Genomic DNA, 20254 nt, shown 5'->3' on the forward strand with positions numbered 1-20254 from the left:
GGCTGAAGAAAACATAAAAAAAAAAGAAAAAATCGCCATGAAACTGAAAATGAGAACGGAGGGAGTCCTCAGAGAGAATGAGACCCGCCCACAAAATGACATCATCATGCTAACGGCAGAGCCGGTAAAAGACGCCGTTACATCGGGCGACGCGCGCCGGGCATCACGCGCCGAAGGGGCGCGACAAAGGGGCTTTCCCCTTTGTGCTCCCCTTCGTGCTGTGTGTAAAATAAGTTTAGTTATGTTTGTTATTTAAATAACCTCTAATAAGCTGTTTAATAATTTTGCTTTTACATTTTTAATTCTAGATGTTCTATGTATTCGACTAAGGAATTATATTTCCTGCTTGTTCAGTTTTCAGTGTAAACCGGCCTGATTTGCATTTTATGCAAGAAGGTCGGTATATAAAAATTAAAAATAAATAAATAAAATAAAACTAGTGTGTGTCTGTCTCCTAACTCTGAGCCTGACCAGTAGTCCCTCTTGGGATCTTCCCCCGGGGGCGTGGTCATCTGCCACCGGTCCAAGGATCCACCCACAACTCTCCTAAATAATAACAGGACCACAACATCATACCACACTCAGTCAAAATTCCTGCGATTTTGGAATTCCTGCAGAACGGCCTACAGAAGGAATTGTCCCTCAACTCCATCAAGGTACAGGTGGCCACATTGTCATGCTACGGAACCAAGAGTGAGAGCAGCAGCATAGCTTCTCACCCGGATGTCTCCCGCTTCCTGAAAGGAGTCAAGCACATCTGACCACTCCTGAAGTGGCCGGTGCCTCTTTGGAACCTCAACCTGGTCCTAGATTTCCTAGCAGGAACCTCCTTCAGACCTCTCCGCAGCCTGTCTCTCTGACTATTAACATTGAAGACAGCCTTCCTGCTGGCAGTCTGTTCAGTCCATTGTAAATCTGAGCTCCAAGCACTGTCCTGCCGAGAGCCATTCCTCAGACTCACCCCGGGAACCATCCAGTTACACACAGTTCCGTCGTTCCTCTCCAAAGTGCTGTCTCACTTGCATCTCAACCAAATCATCTCGCTACCATCGCCAGTTGAGCATAAGAATCCAGAAGAGGCTCAAAGTCTACGCCATCTCAACATCGGCAGACTCCAAGTCCGATACCTGGAAAGGTCGGAATCCATACGAAAGACGGACCATCTATTTGTCCTTCACAGCGGGAAGAAGCAAGGGGAAGCGGCCTCGCGAGCAACCATAGCCCGCTGGATCAAAGAAGTCATCAAGGCGGCCTACGTAGAAGCAGGCAAGCCACCACCTTTACAAGTCAAGGCCCATTCTACTAGAGCCTAGGCAGTGTCCTGAGTGATAACCAAGATGCTGTCACCCGCCGAGATCTGCAGGGCGGCGACATGGTCCTCCATCCACACCTTCTCCAGGTTTTACCGCCTGGATGTTCAGGCTCTGGAGGACACAGCATTTGCAAGGGCAGTACTAAGTGGGTCACGGGCAGCCTCCCACCCGGTTCGGGAGTAGCTTTTATACATCCCATTGGTCCTGAGTCCATCTGCTACACACTAGGAAATGGAGAAATTACTTACCTGATAATTTAGTTTTCCTTAGTGTAGACAGAAGGACTCAGCATCCCACCCATAACTGCCGTTACTCATGGAATTCTCGGGGGATATCCCTGGGAGCAAGTGATTCATGGGTAAGCCATGCTTTCCTTCATCTAGGACACCCACCCTACCGGGTGTCGACATTTCTCGGTTAAGGGCACTGGCGGTCTCCAGCCTTAGCCGATTCAACCAGTTCAAATTAATCAAGTTAACTAAGTTATAAAGTTAATCATGTTATCTAAGTTATAAAGTTAATCAAGTTATTCAAATGATTCAGTCATACATATATCCACAATGCTTTTCGAGGAGAATACTGAAGAGCTGCACTTCCTGCAGGGGTATATGTACTAGGCCTGACATCACATCGAAATCTGATCCGTCTCCAACTGCTATCAGGAGTACACTGTACCCATTGGTCCTGAGTCCATCTGTCTACACTAAGGAAAATGAAATTATCAGGTAAGTAATTTCTCCATTTTTATTTTAAATGGTGAAATTACCTGAGGTATAACATTTAGCAAATTCTTTTCAGTTTAAAAACTTAAAGTGGAAACCCCTAAAGCCTGAAGCCTTTGTGTTATCCATGTGACCATGCAGGGAAAATATTTTGTTCTGCCTGGCTGTTTACATACATGTGCAAAGATATGAGCTATACAGGCTTTATATTCTGTGCTTGAGAGGTGGTAGAACTGGGCCAAACAAGGCAGAGGAATTAAGAAATATAGGAAAGGAGGGAGGTAGGGTTGAAATATACAGTGGAATGGACTGGAAAGTAGGGATGGGCACGTGTTACCAATAGACGCCACCCCTTTTCTCCTGGCGGATGTCCTCCATTGATCTGGGCATGAGTTGTCTCTCCCTTTTTCTCTTTGGTTGGATCTCTTGTCTCAAAAATGGCAAGCCTCCACTTAGTTCATTGAATTAGTTACTAGTTTTCTCATTTTTTAATCCAACATCTTCTCAGCCAAAATGGAGCAAGGCACAGTTGAGAGAAAGCATGTTAAAAAAAAAAAACCCTCACAATCTTTAGTTCAAACAATCCATTTTCTCTCCTCTAAATCTAAGGACTCCTTAGCACAAATGGAACAGGGCACAATTGTCATGAAAAAGAAAAAAAACAGTCTTTAGTTTAAACTATCCATTTTCTTTCCCTTTTAAACTCCAGGCTTTCTCAGCACAAGTAGAACAAGGTCAAGTTTGGCAAAGAAAAAAAAAAACATCACAGTCTTTAGTTTAAACTATCCATTTTCTTTCCCTTTTAAACTCAGCACAAGTATAATAATACACAATTTGGGAAACAATGAATCCATTCCTAATTGGAGTTGGGCTATTTCTCTCCACCCTCCTGTGGTAGAGCTTGACTACCTGTAAAGCTATGTTTATTTCAGAGTCAGCTTCACCTCAACCTCCGATGCAAACAACATTATTTTTTTAAAACTTGTTTTATACCTCAGCTCAATCTTCAGTCTCCATCGGTTCTTCCATTCGGTCTTGCTCATGCATTTGGTTTCCCTCTTCCTCCTTGTGAGCTTCTGCAGGATGAAATTCCATTTCCTCCTCCTCTTCCTATCTCCACCCTCCCTTATCCATCATTCCTGTCTCCATGGGAACCTTGGTATCTCCTCCCCTCCAACCCTTACTACCCCATTGGAAGTTCTATTCTCTGCCTTGGTGCACACCTAACCCGTCAGGTTTTCAGGATATCCGCAATAAATATGCAAGAGATAGCTCTGCTTGCACTGCTTTCATTGTATGCAGATCTATCTCATGCATATTCATTAAGGACATCCTGAAACCTGATTGGTTAGGTGTGCTCCGAGAACTGGGATGAGAAGCACTTCTCTAGGAGGAGGCACCCATATTTGCTGCCCCTTTGCCCCTCTGCTTGTAGATTTACTCCTGCTCCTCATAAGGATTTTCTTTTCCAAGTTGGGTTGACATTTTGGCTACATTTTCTTGGCCCCAAAGTTCAACTCTTGCATATTCATTATATTATTTTATTTTATTTTATCTTATTTATTTAATGCTTCTATTTGTATCGTCATTATTAATGCTTTAGAGCTATTTTAGGCCCATTTAAAGCTACATCAATTTAGTTAATTTTAACCTATTTTATTTGTATTTTACTATATTATTGTATTTCTATTTTTACTAACTGTACACCGATGTGATGGTTTTATTACTGATGGTTTATAAAAACCTAATAAACCATAAACTTCATCACAGCAGGGAAATGTTTTCATTTCAGTTTGTATCTTTTTGCTTGTTTGTTTGTTTCTTGGGTGTTTTTTCAGTTTTTTATTTTTATTCATTCTGGAAAAAAGTGCTCACTATTTGTAAATAGTGAGTGCAATTTTCCAAAACAAATGAACCCCAAAGTTTTTGCAGACCCCCAAAAGCTGATCTATTTCACTCCCAGGGATAAGTGATGGCTTTCCCAAGTCTACTTGCCTAATAACTGTTTATGGACTTTTCCTTCAAGAACTTGACCGGCCCTCTTTTGAAGCCCATTATGTTAATTGCCTTGATCGCATCCTCTGGCAATAGATTCCATAACTTAATTGCCTTCTAAGAGGTACATTTGAAAACCCGTGTGCGTGCATCCATGCGCATTCGGTTCCCAGCATGGGCACATGGACGTGCCAATCTTATAACATGCACGCGTCACCGTGTCCATGTTATAAAAAACGATGCCCGCGGGTACATGCCTGCCCGATTTTGTATCAGCGCACACACATGCACGTGGGTGCTCCACTCGCATGGTGGGGGGGGGGGGCGCGGAATTTTGTAAAACCCGCACGGCGACGTGAGTAGGCCTATCCCAGTTCCCTGACCCTATCCTTCCTCCCTCTTCCCCTTTCCTCCCTGACCTCTAAACCCCACCCACCTACCCAAATTATTTTTTTGTCCTTGAACTTATCCGCTCCACAGAGCAGGAGAAAGTTCCGTGCGCTGACCGGCTTCTGGCGACAGCATTCCTGGGACAGCACCTGTCCCACCCCGGCCCTCGCCCAGACCCACCCCTTTTTTGCAGCCCGGCAGTTCCACATATACTGGGAGATATGCGCGTGGCCAGGCCTTGCACATGCCGAGCACATTTTTTAAATGGCCCGGCCACGTGCATATCTCCCAGGATTTGCATGCACTGGCCTTTCAAAATCTACCTTTAAGTGTATGATTCTCCTCACCCTTCCAACATTTTGCCACAAAGCAATACAAGCAGAGAGAGAGAGAGAGAGAAAGGGAAAATAACTGAAGCAACTGGCAAAGGATGGCACAAGAAAGTGTTTCCAAAGTACATACACACACACACCATCTCTCACCCCCTGTGCTTTTGGCCCCCCATACACACACACACCACAAACAAACATGTAACTGCCACCATACACATGTTCTCAGCACACCTATAACCCGCATCTCAAAAAAGATATAATTGTGATGGAGAAGGTACAGAGAAGGGCGACCAAAATGATAAGGGGAATGGAACAGCTTCCCTATGAGGAAAGAGTAAAGAGGTTAGGACTTTTCAGCTTGGAGAAGAGATGGCTGAGGGGGGATATGATAAGAGGTGTTTAAAATCATCAGAGGTCTAGAACGGGTAGATGTGAATTGGTAATTTACTCTTTCGGGTAATAGAAAGACTAGGGGGCGCTCCATGAAGTTAGCGTGTGGCACATTTAAAACTAATCGGAGAAAGTTCTTTTTCCCTCAACGCTCAATTAAACTCTGGAATTTGTTGCCAGAGGATGTGGTTAGTGCAGTTAGTGTGGCTAGGTTTAAAAAAGGATTGGATAAGTTCTTGGAGGAGAAGTCCATTACCTCCTATTAATTAAGTTGACTTAGAAAATAGCCACTGCTATTACTAGCAACAGTAACATGGAATAGACTTAGTTTTTGGGTACTTGCCAGGTCTTATGGCCTGGTTTGGCCACTGTTGAAAACAGGATGCTGGGCTTGATGGACCCTTGGTCTGACCCAGTATGGCATGTTTTTATGTTCTTAACCCATGTCTATAACCCCTTACCTCTCACCTCCACAGAGACAGGAATAATAAATGACACGGTTTCTCAATTCACACACACACACACACACACACATACACACACACACACACACACACACCCTCTTACATATGTATGCACTTGCTACAACCACACCCCCATACCGTACCTACACACAAACACATAGCTTAACCTCCAAAATACACACACAACCCTGCCACAGGGAATTCCACATACACAAACCCATCCAAGCATACATAAACATTCCCCAGTACCTAAATATACCCACTTACATCCCCACACTTATACATGCACAACCATATCCCTCAGATGTCTGCATATGTAAATCCGTCCACACACACATTCAGCTACGTACCCACACACACACACACAACCCTCATCCATAAACACACACTATCTTACAACCACATCCTTCAAATATATAATCCTTCCAAAACCCCTCACACAAACCCCTACCCACTCAAAAAGCACACATACATTCCACACATACACACACACACACACACACTTTATACACAACCCTATATCCCCACATACATAATCCCACCGAACCTCACATACACACCTCCACACCAACACACACCCACACCCACACACGCATCATTCCTATACAGTCCTATCCAGCTCTATACATATTCCACCAATATCCCTCTCATACACCCATGCCTACACCCTCCATTCTCCACAAGCCCCCAGACTCACATACACACATTCACACCCCACATTATCATGGCTTGTCAGTGTTTAACTTCAGATTTCTGAATGTGAAGTCCTGCACAGGGAAACTTGCAATCCAAGTCCTGGTTGTGGTACACAGACAGATTGCTATGCCCTACTGTCTCCTGACTCCTCTTGAGACAACCAGTAGACTTTTTGGTAAATGTCTTTTTCACTGTCAGTTAATTTCAGAGAAACTACTTCTAGTACTGCTTCTTTTAACAGTGCCATTCCAGGGAGAAGTTCAGATGTTCTGGGACCCTTGAGGGACTGGATCACGCCAACCATATTTTCTTTTTGGGGAACTCTCCCTGATTTCCTCTCTTGGAAACTCCTGGTTTCCCACAAGGAATGTACTTCCTCCGACTCCTGGCCTTGCTAGGTGTGCAAGTCCTATGGCTTTACAGGACTATGCCTCTTTGGTGCTCACACTCATGACACATTCTGCTGCTCCTTTATTTGGACTTCATACTCCTCTCCTTGGGCATTAGCAAGACCTGCTACCAAAATGATAAGGGAAATGGAACAGCTCCCCTATGAGGAAAGACTAAAGAGGATAGGACTTTTCAGCTTGGAGAAGAGATGGCTGAGGGGGGATATGATAGAGGTGTTTAAAATCATAAGAGGTCTAGAATGGGTAGATGTGAATCGATTATTTACTCTTTCGGATAATAGAAAGACTAGGGGGCACGCCATGAAGTTAGCATGGGGCACATTTAAAACTAATTGGAGAAAGTTCTTTTTTACTCAACGCACAATTCAACTCTGGAATTTGTTGCCAGAGGATGTGGTTAGTGCAGTTAGTATAGCTGTGTTTAAAAAAGGATTAGATAAGTTCTTAGAGGAAAAGTCCATTACCTGCTATTAAGTTCACTTAGAGAATAGCCACGGCCGTAAGCAACGGTAACATGGAATAGACTTAGTTTTTGGGTACTTGCCAGGTTCTTATGGCCTGAATTGGCCACTGTCGGAAACAGGATGCTGGGCTTGATGGACCCTTGGTCTGACCCAGTATGGCATGTTCTTATGCTCTTAAGTCAGTTGTGGCAAACTTTCCACGCAGATTTCTCCACCCTGCAAACTACAGGCTTGTCCAGACCTCTCTTATCTTCTCTCAGAGGAAAGCGTTGGATCTTTCTTACTTAATGCCCAAATTATACTCTGGACCCAACCACAGGACTCCTGGGGCACACCTGGGGCACACCACTACCAAACCACAGGGCTGCAGTACTCACAGAAATGACTGGGATTTTGTCACAGTAGCAGTCAAATCCAGAGGTACAGTCAGCTTTCTGGGCTCATGGAGTGATGCGAATGGCATGTATTTATTCTGAGGAACCAGTAATCCTGGAGGGCAAGTCTTTGGAGCAGAGATAAGGATGTTAAAGCAATGCCTGTGGTGGCTGTTCATCAGTGAAGATGCAAATACCTTTTGAGGCTTTAGCGAATATTACTTTTTGGCTCTAATACCTTTATTTTATGGCACCATCTCCCAATATTTGCCACCATCTGGCTGAAATGAATTAGGACTCCAGGGCAACTGTTCATATCAACCCCTAGTCCAATGATTTAAAGCTTCTGCATTTGGATTTTCTTTTCCTATCAATTAAAATGTTATTAATGTCTAATGGCAGGAAAGGTAGCTTTCGCTTGGGATCGCCTGCGCTAGTAATTGTAGTGCTAAGTTCCATCTCCAGCAGCTTTGGCCTTTTTTTCATACAGCTTGTGCTTGCTAGGAAAAAGGCACAGTGCCTTCATTATAATCTGCCTTTTTGAACATATGCCTGTGGATTATATCACAGGGACAATTGTTCTTTAATGTTGCTTTCTCCTATGATACCAATTATTTTAAGCTTATGTGACAGATCATTGACACCCTGTAAATGGGAGGTTGCATCTCAGTAGGTTTTACTTTTAATCCTGTGAATGTAAAAAAAAAAAAGTGTGTATGGCGGGGAAGGTACTAGAGACAATGTGTTACAAATAAAGTGTTCTTACCTATTAAAAATCTAAGTGCTTCTACTACTGACACCTTCACTGCTAACTGTAATATTTTTCTGCCTTCTGCCTTCCGCTGGAAGCATTGTTATTGAAATTAATTGGCTATCAGCAGCTCTGGAGGAGGAGCCCTATTGTTAATAATATGAATTAATATGACAGCGTTCTTTGTGGAGGGGGAGGTCAGCTATTGTTAGTGTAATAGGGAATTTCAAAGGTAACTGAAGCAAACTAAAGAAACTGGATTTCGAAGGTGCAGTTTTTCTCTGGCCTGTGATATAGTACACTTAGAATTTTGAAGATAAGACTTTGATAAAAGATTGAACATAGGTTAAAATGAAAGTTTAGGGCTGACTTAAAGGACAAGAGTGCATAAGACTGAGGTTCAACTGCCAAACGTGGCTCCATCTCCTCTGGTCAGCAGCGGCCGGAAAGAAGGCCAGCACAAGCGGGTGAGCAAACCAAGCTGGCATGAGGAGAGAGGGGAGAGAGTCAGAAGGGGCAGAAAGGAGGCAGATGGAAGGCAGGAAAACGTAAAATGAAAGGGTGGAGAAAACTGATGAGAAAGGGGGTGGTAAGAGAAAGATAGCTGGGCTGGATTAAGGGGCAGGAGAGGGAGGGTGGGATGGCATGATAGATGAATGAGAGGTGAAAAATAGATGGGATACAAAGGAATGAGAGTGTGAAGAGGTGATGGATAGAAGAAGCCAGAGAAGAGGGATGTGGGGAAGTGACATAAAAGTTGGGGAGAGAGAGCTGGAGAAAGGAAGAGCCTAATAAAAGAAAAGTAAAAACAATGAAAGGAGTAAGGAGAAGTCAGACGTTGAACGAAGAGGAGAAAGAACAGAATCATATGATGGGGAAAAGGCAAAGAGTAAACAGGTTTTATTTTATTTTCATTTTAAATATCTGATTATGTGAATTTGGAAAGTTCTCAATGGCCTTAAATGCATTTTTTCAAATTCTAACTGTAATACCTGACATTGGTGATATTCTGCTCTTATGAGGGCATGTTATGCACAGCTTAACATTTGCTCTCTCCCCTGCATCTTCCACCCTGATTCCATAAGTCCATAAAACAAATTCAGGCTGTCTGAAAATGCATTATATAGTTTATTCTTGGGGTAGCACAATCTAAGTAGCACTGCAATGGGTGATTAAAATCATCTTCTGCTGCCTCCCCTTCAACAACGCTTCCTTAGCAGCAATCTCTGTGCCATCTCTGTGGCACTCTCTATGTCCTCCCTGATGCCCTCCTCTGTTCCTTTCTGCCATCCCAGGCAGCTATGGATCAGGCCTTGGGCACTTGCTTGTTCCCAGTCTTTGCAAAGCTGAAGCCTCTGCCCAACCTTCTCCCCCTCTCTTGGGCACACTTCCAGAGTGAGAGGAGAAGCGAGACCATGTCACCATAGATTCTGTGAACACACAATGTTCAAGTATTCAGGCACCTTTACAACCACCCAGTGTACATTTGAAGAGCTGAACTAGTAATTGAACAATGGTAGAGACCTAGCAGGAGGCATCAGCAACTTCTGATATATAGCAGACACTCATTGGGTAGGTGGTGGTGGTGATGGGGGGAGGGGGATTTACAAAATAATCACCAGCATTGGTGTTGACCAAGAGTTGGGTTTTGATGCCATACTTTGAAGCCTCTCAGGGCAACCAGAGCCCTATGAGCAATCCTGGCAGTTGTGGAAGCATTGTTAACTGCCCTCAGTTGGGAAGGAGTCTCAGCTGTTGACAGTGACACTCTATTTCATATTTAAGTGCTTACTTCTTCCAGATTCCAAAGGTAACCATAGTCTGTGCCTTTTGCCAGAATATTGCCATTACGAAGGCTGGCTTAGAGGGGATAGGCAATAGAATTAAAACTGGAATTAAAAAACATATGGCCATGAATCAAGGCCTATGGTACCTCAGCTTCAGACCCCACCCATGTCATTAATGGTAACAAAGTGGATTAGGGCATGATCTGAATAGACTGGAAACCAAAGAAATAACAGGAGGCTACCTAGCCATAAAAAAAAATAAAATAAATAAAGGAAAGAGATTTCTAAATCTTTAGAATTGTTCATGATTGTTAAGTCAGATGACAAAAGGGTGGATATATTCAAAACCTCACATTGAAAGTATAAGTCCACAAATAATAGTACAAGGAAGGCTAGGCAAAAGCCAATTCCAAAGAAGAAAATCCCAGTTTATTCCAGTAAGGAAGTGGTGCATCAAATGCTCAGTGAGCTGTACAAATATTCAGTACTTCATATAATATATTTTTCAGGGCCCAAGTTCCACGATAAAGTCCAATAAATCACAATATAATAAATTTATCCCCCAAAATCAAAATTCTTAAAATTCAAACATTTAAAGTACAGGCAAATTAGGTCCCCCTTCATGACCATGTTTCACCAGGTAGCTTTATCAGGAGAGACATTTCTAAAGGGATTCTGAAGAGTGAAAAGTTACAAGATGAAACTCTAAGAACATAAGAAATTGCCATGCTGGGTCAGACCAAGGGTCCATCAAGCCCAGCATCCTGTTTCGAACAGAGGCCAAACCAGGCCACAAGAACCTGGAAATTACCCAAACACTAAGAAGATCCCATGCTACTGATGCAATTAATAGCAGTGGCTATTCCCTAAGTAAACTTGATTAATAGCTGTTAATGGACTTCTCCTCCAAGAACTTATCCAAACCTTTTATGAACCCAGCTACACTAACTGCACTAACCACATCCTCTGGCAACAAATTCCAGAGCTTTATTGTGCATTGAGTGCATTGAATGGCCATGAAATCTAAGTGCACTACATCCCAATCCAACTCTCCTATCACCCATGCTTCCTTGGATCTTGTAATCCATTGGATTGCAGAATCTGCACTATCCTCTCCTTTTAGCGGCTATTCCATTAATGAACTCACTATCAATATCAGACTTATTGCCCTATGGCTTCCATTATCCTCCCTACTTCCATGTCCTCTGGAACTACTCCCAACTCTAAAGAAGCATTGAAAAGTTCAACCAGTGGAGCTGACAAAACTTCTCAAAGTTCCATTAATACCCTCAGTTGTATCCCATGTAGCCTCATTGCTTTATCTACTTTAGCTCCTCACAAACAACATTTTCTGAAAATCATTTGATGTTTATTTGTTTCCAATCCCATTTTTGTCCATTTTCTGCAGTCCTACTCCTGGTCCTTCCTTAGGGGTCGATTTTAAGACCCACATGCACACGTCCATGTGCGCACAGTTCCTGGCACGCGCACATGGACACACCGATTTGATAACATATGTGCGCCGGAGCATGCATGTTATAAAATCCAATGTCCATGCGCACATGCGTGCTAGATTTTAAAATCTGTGTGCACATGTGCAGGCGACTCTCGTGGTGGGAGATTTTTATAACCTATGCGTGGCAACACGATCGACCGGTCCCCAGTTCCCTCCCAGTCTGCTTCAATTAAGGAGCGGACTGGGAGGAAACTTCCCTATCTCTAACCCTACTCTTCCTACCTTTTCCCCTCTCCTCCCCGACCCCTAACCTAACCCGGCCTAGTCCTTATTTTTTTATTTTAATACTTACTGCTGCTCTGGAGCAAAAGTGTCTTCCGTGCGCCAACCGCTGTCAGCGCACACTTTCTTGGGACAGCGGCTAATGGCTCTGTCCCAACCTGCCTAGCCCAGACTATGCCCCCATGCCACCCCTTTCAGCAGGCCCGGAACCTCAGCATGTAACAGAGGTTACGCACATGGCTGGGCCTTCCACGTGCCGTGTACATTTTCCAATGGGCCCGGCCTCGCACATAACCCCCAAAATTTACGCACGTGGCCCTTTTAAAATTGGGCCTTTAGTGAATACCACGTAGAAATACTTGTTCAACAAGTCCGCTTTCTCCTTGTCAGCCTCTATATATTCCTCTTATACCTCTCTTTCACCTCTGAGTCTCACAATGCCACTTTTGCACTCCCTCCTATCACTAACATATCTAAACAAAGTCATCTCCCCCTATTTTACCGTATTTACTATTTTCTCTTCCATTTTGCATCTTCACTCTCCTAACTGCTTTCACTATCTTCTCTTAACTTTTCCAGATACTGTCACTTGTTTTTCTCTTTCTATGATCTCTTGTAATTTATGAATGTAAACCTTTTTCCTTTACCTTTTAGTTACTTATTTACAAATCCATAGCAGCCCCTTTTTCCTCTTTTCCTTGTTTATTTTTCTAATAAACAGATTAGTTGCCCTTATAATATCTCCTTTTAGTTTTGCTCTTCTACTTCCCCTAAATTTTCTTATCTAGCTAACGACTTCTTGAACTACTCCCCTATTTTTAAAAAGTTAGTTTTCCTGACATCTAGGACACCCTCCTTTGAATGCACCTCCATTGCCTATATTCTAATGCTGAACCACACCATCCGGTGATCACTGGATTTCAGATGATCATCCACTACGACATCAGAAACCCTCCCCCATTGGTAAGCATCAGCCTTTCTGGAGTGGGCTCAGTTAACACTTGACAGAATAATTCTCCTTGCAGAGAATCCAGTGTCCTTACTGCACCTAGACAACACTGTCATGGAATCATAGGGAGTTCTTGAGGGGTCTGGTTGGTTTTAGTTTGGAGGGAACTAGGGTATCAATGACTGTGGTGAATTTATCATTTCATTGCTGGACAAGGATTTCAGTTGATTCTTCAATGATTTTTTTTTTTCTAGATTAAGGAGCTTGCTTATATTATCATATGTGAAAAGGGTCATTTTTCATGGGAATTTTTAAATCAGGAATATAGTAGCAATTTTTCTGATGAATAGTGTAGTCCACACTAGGTAATGGTCTTACCAGAAGACAGAGTCTACTATTATTGCGTTAGGGTCTAAGTTAATGCTGGAGGAGTAGAATATCAAGTCTAGTGAGTAGTAGGAACTTTGATTATCTGTGTGGGAGGGGCCTCTGCATGTATATGAAGTCTCCTAATACAAGGAGATTGTGGGCAAAGATAGCAAGGTCACAAAGGAATTCAAATATTTTGCCTTTGATTGTTACTTACATAGTAACATAGTAATGATGGCAGAAAAAGACCAAAATGGTCCATCTAGTCTGCCCAGCAAGCTTTCCAAGGTAGTAACTGCCGCTCCGTGCATGTTACCCCCAGGTTTCTCGTAAGGGTAGTAACTGTCGCTCCATGCAGGTTACCCCCATGTTTCTCTTAAGGGTAGTAACAGGACCATAGATTAGGATACATTTGGATCCCTTAATTTCTTGTAATTTCAGTATAAGGCAGTTTGTCTTTCCTGCTTTTTTGCTTGCAATCAGATCAAGGGCCATGGAGTGCTGAGAAATGAAAACTACTCCTCCACTGTGGCCCATGGGTCAGGCTATTTGATGTAAGAACATTAGAACATAAGAAATTGCCATGCTGGGTCAGACCAAGGGTCGATCAAGCCCAGCATCCTGTTTCCAACAGAGGCCAAACCAGGCCACAAGAACCTGGCAAGTACCCAAACACCAAGAAGATCCTGTGTTACTTATGCCAGTAATAGCAGTGGCTATTCCCTAAGTCAACTTGATTAATAGCTGTTAATGGACTTCTCCTACAAGAATTTACCCAAACCTTTTTTAAACCCAACTACATAACTACACTAACCACATCCTCTGGCAACAAATTCCAGAGCTTAATTGTGCGCTAAGTGAAAAATAATTTTCTACGATTAGTCTTAAATGTGTTACTTGCTAACTTCATGGAGTGTCTCCTAGTCCTTCTATTATCTGAAAGTGTAAATAACCAAATCACATCTACTTGTTCAAGACCTCTCATGATTATAAACACCTCTATCATAACCCCCCTCAGCCAACTCTTCTCCAAGCTGAACAGCCCTAACCTCTTCAGCCTTTCCTTATAGGTGAGCTGTTCCATTCCCTTTATCATTTTGGTTGCCATTCTATGTACCTTCTCCATCACAACTATATATTTTTTGAGATGCGGCGACCAGAATTGTACACAGTATTCAAGGTGCAATCTCACGATGGAGCGATAATGAGGCATTATGACATTTTCTGTTTTATTACCCATTCCCTTCCTAATAATTCCTAACATTCTGTTTACTTTTTTGACTGCTGCAGCACACTCAGCTGACAATTTTAAATTATTATCCACTATGATGCCTAGATCTTTTTCCTGGGTGGTAGCTCCTAATATGGACCCTAACATCGTGTAAGTACAGCAAGGGTTATTTTTCTCTATATGCAACACCTTGCACTTGCCACATTAAATTTCATCTGCCATTTGGATGCCCAATTTTCCAGTCTCACAAGGTCCTCCTGTGATATATCCGCTTTTAATTTAACTACTTTGAATAATTTTGTATCATCCGCCGTTTTGATAACCTAACTCGTCGTATTCCTTTCCAGATCATTTATAAATATATTGAAAAGCACCAGTCCAAGTACAGATCCCTGAGGCACTCCACTGTTTACCCTTTTCCACTGAGAAAATTGATCATTTAATCCTACTCTCTGTTTCCTGTCTTGTAACCAGTTTGTAATCCACGAAAGGACATTGCCTCCTATCCCATGACTTTTTAGTTTTCTTAAAAGCCTCTCATGAGGCACTTTGTCAAATGCCTTCTGAAATCAAAATACACAACATCTACTAGTTTCCCATTATCCAAATGTTTAATAACCCCTTCAAAAAAAAGAAGCAGATTTGTTAGGCAAGACTTCCCTTTGGGAAATCCATGTTGACTGTGTTCCATTAAACCATGTCTTTCTATATGGTCTATGATTTTGATCTTTAGAATAGTTTCCAATATTTTTCCCGGCACTGAAGTCAGGTTCACTGGTCTAGAGTTTCCTGGATTGCCCGGAGCCCTTTTTAAATATTGGGGTTATAGTGGCCACCCTCTATTCTTCAGGTGCAATGGATGAATTTAATGATATGTTACAAATTTTAATTAATAGATCAGAAATTGCATTTTTTAGTTTCTTCAGTACTCTAGGATGCATATCATCTGGTCCAGGTGATTTGCTACTCCTTAGTTTGTCAATCTGGCCTACTACATCTTCCAGGTTCACAGTGATTTGGTTCAGGACATCTGACTCATCACCCTTGAAAACTATCTCCAGAACTGGTATCTCCCCAACATCCTCATTAGTAAACATGGAAGCAAAGAATTAATTTAGTCTTTCTGCAATGGCCTTATCTTCCCTAAGAGCCCCTTTAACCCCTCGGTCGTCTAACGGTCCAACCGACTGCCTCACAAGTTTCTTGCTTTGGATATATTTTTAAAAGTTTTTATTATGAGTTTTTGCCTCTAAGGCCAACTTTGTTTCAAATTCTCTCTTCACCTGTCTTATCAATGTTTTACACTTAACTTGACAATGTTTATTAGGGATTTGCAAAGCCCGAACCGAAATGTTTGGGCTTCATTTTCAGTCTGCCGCAGGAAATATCGTGCGCACTAAACCGAAAATACCCGTTTGGGTTTCAGGGTCCCTGAACCAGGACGATAGCACATCCCTAATGTTTGTGCTTTTTCCTATTTTCTTCAGATGGATCCTTCTTCCAATTTTTGAAGGATGTTTTTTGGCTATAATAGCCTCTTTCAACTCACCTTTTAATCATGCCGGTAATCGTTTTGCCTTCCTTCCTCCTTTCTTAATGTGTGGAATACATCTGGACTGCACGTCTTTACTTAGTAATCTGGTGGGCATAAATAATAGTGTCACCTTCTCCTCTCCAGGTATTTGAAATATAGAATGTGGAGCTTAAATTCTTCAGTCATGTCTGGGATGAAGTGAGCTTTGTTATTGGTGGATTGCACATTAAATAGGTCAACCAGGAGGGCAGGGGAGATGTAGTTTGCTTAGGGTAGGAAGGGTTAATGGGTTGTAGAGTGACAAGTAGAAGGCATCTGGTATGGTTTGGTTTTGGAGGGTGGGGTTTCTTCCTGCCCCAGATCAATGATCAGTCAATTTTGGATTAGTTTATTTTGGGTTTTCTGAGGCGGTATCTGAGTATTGCCCTTTGCCCATGATTCTGCTGATTATGTTGGGTTTAGGTTAATGGTAATGAGTTGTCTGTGACATGGGCGTTGGGTGAAAACCAGTTTGTGTATTGGTAGGATAGTATGCGAGTATCATCCTTTTCCTATGATTGTGTTAATTGGGTTAAATGAGGGCTGAATGGTGAAAGATTGTTCTGTCTATGGTGGGACAGATGTCTAGTCTTTAGATTGCAGTGCATTTGAACATGTATTAATGGTCATTGTGCTTTATGGGAAGGATGAAGGGATACTTCTGTTTATGGGAGATCAATATGTATATGAGCATCCAGATCACTTTGATCTGGTGCTTCATAATGTTTGTTGATAGTCAGGGTTTCTCTAAGATCATGAGGTTTTGGAGTGGATGTGTTGGGCAGGAATTGCAGTGTGAAGGTGCTGGTGGATATTGGAGGCTGAGGTTCATTGCATCCAGGACATTTAGATGGTTTTTTTTTAAATAAAAGTTGCATTACAGCCAGGAAATTTAAACAGTTTCTCACTCTATCACATTCAGGGCATTTAATAATTTCTATCTGGATAGTGATTTATTATGGCTGTGATTTCTAAAGTAAGTTGTGAAAAATCTTTATGCACAAATAGTGCATAAAGAATGACAAAAAGAGGCATACCCTTTGGCATGTCCCTCCAGTATCATGCTCGCCAGCAGGAGAGCTTGCCTTCGGTGTCTCTCTCTAAAGAGCCAGTTGTCTCCAGGTGATGAGATCAGCAGGAGGTGGAGCAGATGCAGACCAGGTTCATCATCCTGCAACTGATGGTTGAATGAGGGAGCATTGAGGCAGAGGGAGAGGCCTCTAATGGTTAACCTTTAGCATTTCTACCTGTAGTTTCTCTCTCTCAAAAGAGCTGGTCGTCTTTGGAGGATGAGCTCAGCAGGAGTTGGAGCAGACGATGTGCTGGTTTGTTGGTTTGCTTTTGCTGGTCAAGGAGGGATGCACAGGCAGATGGGGGTCCCTAAATGGTGAAGGTTGGATTCAGCATGGACTCGTCCTCGGCAGTGTTTGACCTGTAGTGTATCTCCGTTCTGATCTCTCAGCTGAAAGTGCACATATTGTGAAAGGATTTGTGTAGATTTTATCCACCAAGAGTTGGAGTGTTTTTAGCCAGGAGAATCTACCAAGATAAGTATTTATTTACCCTGGCAAATGCCTTTAAATTGTTTTCCCATTTGTAATGCTTACATATAAAAGAACAAGCAGTGCTTCCAGTACTAGAATGCAGTTTGATATTATGAATACTATACATTTAAAAAATAAAGCAACTTTATCTTCTTGCTCAGAAGGTTAAGGTTAGCTCTGAAGTTCAGATACAGGAGTTATAAACTATTGACAGCTCATAGACAAAAAAAACCCTGTTTAAAACAGAAAACATAGCAGTTCAACCTGGAGTCATTCTTTTTCCTTGTTTTCATTGGCAATGGGATGGGATCATGATTTAATATCTGACTAAAAGGATTAAAGTAAGGGTCAGCACTATCCTAGACACCATGGAACGTAAAGCACAGCAGGTCGGCAGGAACATGAAACTCCCACATGTGTTTACATCACAGAAACAGATTAGCTTAATGTGTGTAGCTGAAGTCAGCATATTATTCATTCCCTTTTCAGCTAATGTACATAGTTCCTTGGTGGATTTGTTAGGCTTTTTTTTTTTTTTTTTTACTTTTCCAAGAGACCACAGGAAACAGTACATTTTCCATTAACCTCATGTCCCATCCCTACCAAAAGGTACTTGGAACTGTGGTCTTTTCTCAAAGCCAATTACTCATAACATCTGGAAAAATTGTGAATATAAGGTGCTATTAAAGTATTTGAGATTGTAGTTTGCTTTTATGTTTTCAATATAATGAACACCAACTTCTTATTTACACTCCATGTCATGACATGCCATGTTTATAACAAGTATACCACAGCATTTCCAAAAATACTGATAGGCTTCTTCCTTTAAGAATCAAATTTTATTCAGTGTCCAGTAGGGAGTGCTTTAGTGATATAGTATTCCATTTTCCTCTTTTGAACCCATCTGTAGTGTACCCAAAAAGATAATATCACATCAAGATCTCCAAAAGCACATTGCTCCCAGTCCTTACATAACCTCAAGTGACTACAATATGCTTCTTGTTCTGTGAGACATTGATCCATTCATCAGCAATTCTATAAAACATATTATATATACAGGCATGTGTCTATTTGTGTATTTATATCTTGAACTATAGTATCTCTTATTGGTACAGACAAAATCCACTCTGAAGTGCCAAAAGGCGGAATATAAATAAATAGATAGTAGTCAATGTTATGACATCGGACTTCCTTTCTTTCACTTTTTGGATATCATAAAGTCAGTATAGACTTTGCCACATTTCCGTAGCTCTGCACAAGTACTTTCCCTATTCTGAAGCATATCTCAAGATGACCTAACTCAGGGTCCCCAAGGGCTGCAAACTGGTCTGGCTTTCATGAATTCCACATTGAATATGCACGAGATATATTTGCATACACAATGGAGGTGATGCATGAAAATGATCTCATAAACATTTATTGTGCAAATTCTGAAAAACACACTGGTTTGTCTCTCTGAAAGGCCAGATTTGAGCACCTGACCTAACTGATTCTACCCTAATCATTGTTTTACAAGTGTCGTCCCTTGTGGAAGCCTTAAAATCCTGGCCTCTGTCACTCTACAGGATTTCTGGGATATGTAACTCAAGTAGGAGCCTTTCTTCTATGACAGAAAGTCTCCAGAAATTTCTCGCAACCTAACACGCTCCTTTTTATCATTGTTTGTTTTTTTTTGCCACTATGTGATACACAATAGCATTGCCTTTATAGCAGCTCATCAGTAATTATGCAAAAAAAGCTTCATCTTTGCACCTTGTGGTGGTAGCAAAATCACATATCTTTACAGTAAGACACATCATGGATTATTCAAAAAGGAATTTAGGAATCAAACAGGGATATATTATATATTATTATACAATTCATCATAGTAAATTTACCATGGTAAATCCTACAGGCATTACAAAGAATTTATAAGTAATGTATGCAATGTATGCTCTGCTCTAATAATACTTGGTGCAGAGTTCTCATTCACATATTGATTTTGGAGGAAACTGGATTTTTTTGTAGGTTGTAACATTTTTTAAAAAACAAAAGAATAACCTAAAAATATTATAGTTCATGAGATTTCAAGATCACAAAATCCCATCTTCACATGTCACTGCAGAGCTGAAAGACAGAAACATTTATACCTAGACCAGTGGTTCCCAACCCTGTCCTGGGGACCCCACAGCCAGTCAGGTATTCAGGATATCCACAATGAATATGCATAAAAGACAATTTCCATGTTATGGAGGCAGTGCATGCAAATTTTATCTCAGGGACAGGGTTGGGAACCACTGACCTAGATATTGTTGAGATCCAGAATTCCCACAGTCTAGGTCTTCAGATGTCAAATGGCGAATGTCTCTGGTGTCAACTGACATCAATATTTTCTTCATTCTAACTTTCCTATTTTCCCCAAGCACTAAAAAGGTTAAATAATGTTAAAAATCACTCCAATAGGAAACTAATAAGAGCTGCCCAATAACATCAGTACTCCTGTCCAAATTTATGCCAACCCAGAACAGAAGTTAAGTGTAATTGGGCCTGAGTGTTCGAGGGAACCATTAAAAGGCACATCTATATTTGTAAGCTGATCTTTGAGTGGAGTGGAGAACATAAATATACAGTAACATCCATGGAGGATCCTCCTCGGCCGGTGCCAACTAGGTCTTAAAATTTTACTCTTCTAGCAAATCTTGTTTGAGATGTTTCAGATTTTTACCCTCCAGAAGCATAAAAGAATATGGATAAAGCAAGCTCAATGTTTTATTGTTCATATC

Source organism: Rhinatrema bivittatum, chromosome 1 (genome assembly GCF_901001135.1).
Source record: "Rhinatrema bivittatum chromosome 1, aRhiBiv1.1, whole genome shotgun sequence".
Lineage (NCBI taxonomy): Eukaryota > Metazoa > Chordata > Amphibia > Gymnophiona > Rhinatrematidae > Rhinatrema > Rhinatrema bivittatum.